We start from the raw sequence: 2,490 nt of genomic DNA on the forward strand, positions 1-2,490 counted from the left end.
AAAACACTAAAACGGAACGTGGGTTTTCAACTCCAATGTGGCACGTCAGATTCGGTCATAACGTCTAGGCTGGGTTTGGGGTGTTACAGTGTTAATTTGACAGGTTCGGCCACGGTTTCTAGGCACGGGCGTGTCTCATGCCCATGTTGTTTCGGCAGGTTCGCCCACGGCCATGTCGCACGGCCGTGGCAATTTATCGTAGCCCATGTTGGGGAAATTTTTTCCCTGTTTCCACACGGCCTAAGGCACGCCCGTGTGCTAGGCCGTGTCTGTGTGGGAAACCTGTATTCAAAAGCTCCGTTACTGAGTTAGGTGTTAAACATTAAAATTTAAAGAAATTAATATAGTTAGTTCTCGGGTTGCCTCCCGAGAAGCATTTATTTATAGCCTAAGCTCGACTTACCTCTTCATTGAATGGTCATGGTGGTTCGAGGAGTCTATCATTCCTACTGTGAAGCTCAAAATAAGGTTTTAGGCGGGTATTGTTTACCTTAAAAGTGCCGAACTTAGAATGATTTACCTCGACTGTACCGAAAGGGAAAATGATAAGTACTGTAAGAGGGATTTCTTCATTCAGTTTGGTAGTGACAATGTGAGGATCTGCGGTATCTAATAAAACTTTATCTCCAACCTTAAGTTGATTTGGAAATGTATTGATCTCATCCTGGCGTAGTTTTGGTTTATCGTGTGTTCTCGATTTATGTGTCTGCCATTTATCTAGCTCCTCGACTTGTAGCCTTTGTTCTTCATGAATAGGTCCTCTACTATTGTTTGAGGATGACTCATGTACTTCCTTCAAACTCATTTCCTGCAAATTAGGTTGCACCATATTGTCAGTTTTAGTATAATGGTTTAGACAATCACCTTCAGTTTCCAATGTGTTGCCAGAATTGCGAGCTTGAAGGGTGATTGTTTCGTCTCCCACACAAAGTGTGAGTTCACCTATGCTAACATCAATAATTGTTCTAACAGTCGCTAAAAAGGGCTTTTCTAAAATCAAAAGAGTGTTGTTTTCCTCTTCTATGTCTAGAACAACGAAGTCAACGGGAACTATAAATTTATCGATTTTAACTAGCACATCTTCAATAATACCCCTAGGAACTCTTAAAGTTTTATCTACTAATTGAATGCTCATCCTAGTTTGTTTGGGTTTCTCAAGACCTAGTTGTTTAAACATTTTGTAAGGCATTACGTTAATACTAGTCCCTAAATCAACTAATGCATTATTAACATCTAAACTACCAACTAAGCAAGAAATTGTAAAACTCCCTAGATCTTTTAATTTGTTGGGTAGCTTATTCTGTAGAATAGCTGAGCAAACTGCGTTTAGCTCCACATACGATGCCTCGTCCAACTTCCATTTATTTTCTAAAAGCTCCTTTAAAAATTTCATTGTGTTTAGCATCTGTGATAGAGCTTCAATAAACGGTAAGTTAATGTGTAATTTTTAAGAGTTTAAGGAATTTACCAAATTGTTCATCTGAGTGGTCTTTCCTTCTCGCATTGGGGTATGGCACACGAGGTTTATATTCGACATTCACTGATTTGTTTTTATTATGACCTACCTCACCTTGACCTCTGTTCACCACAGTTTGTTGCCTCGGTTCAGGCTCAGGCTCAACGAATCCTTCTTCGTCTTGAACATTGATTGCGTTGAGCTGTTGCCTTGGGTTGGGTTCAGTATTACTTGGCAAGCTATCTTGTGGTCGTTCGGAGATTAGTTTGGACAGCTGGGCTATCTAAGTTTTGAGCCCTTGGATCGACGCTTGTTGATTTTTAAGTGCTGTCTTGGTGTTCTGGAAACGAGTTTCTGACACCAAGATAAATTTAGATAGCATCTCTTTAAGGTTTGGTTTCTTTTTCTGTTGATAGGGTGGTTGTTGAAAACCCAGAGGATTCTGTGGCCTTTGATTCCCTTGACCACCCCAGGAGAAATTTGGGTGGTTCCTCCAACCTGCATTATAAGTATTGCTATAAGGATTATTTTAAGATTGAGGATTATTACCCATGTCATTTAATTGTTCGTTCTCCATGCTGTAGCCATAGGATTGATATTCTGAATTGTTTGATCCACCTCCACTAACTTCACAGTGCATTACTGGATAAACCTGCGAAGAACCAAGTAAACTATCAATCTTTTTATTTAGAAGTTCTACTTGGTTTGACAGCATAGTAACTGATTCGACGTTATAGACGCCTGCTGTTTTAGTTGGCTTAGTCCTCATGACTTGCCATTGATAGTTATTCAGTGACATCTCTTCAATAAATTCGTAAGCCTCTTCAGGTGTTTTGTTATTGATGGTTCCGCCAGCTGATGCATCAATCATCTATCTTGTCGAGGGGTTCACACCATTGTAGAATGTTTGAACTTGCAACCAAAGGGGTAATCCATGGTGAGGACACCTTCGCAGTAGGCCCTTGTATCTCTCCCATGCATTATAAAGAGTTTCTAAGCTATCTGCACAAATGAAGAGATATTATTACGTAATT

General features: G+C 40.0%; 1 non-coding gene across 1 annotated transcript; it reads left to right on the top strand.

The window, feature by feature from the left end:
* Nucleotides 1-2,385: 2,385 nt before the first annotated feature.
* On the top strand, nucleotides 2,386-2,490 carry LOC128282764 (small nucleolar RNA R71). The gene has a single exon (XR_008273118.1). It is a non-coding gene; the product is annotated as a small nucleolar RNA R71 (small nucleolar RNA).

This window comes from Gossypium arboreum, chromosome 10 (genome assembly GCF_025698485.1).
Source record: "Gossypium arboreum isolate Shixiya-1 chromosome 10, ASM2569848v2, whole genome shotgun sequence".
Classification (NCBI taxonomy): domain Eukaryota; kingdom Viridiplantae; phylum Streptophyta; class Magnoliopsida; order Malvales; family Malvaceae; genus Gossypium; species Gossypium arboreum.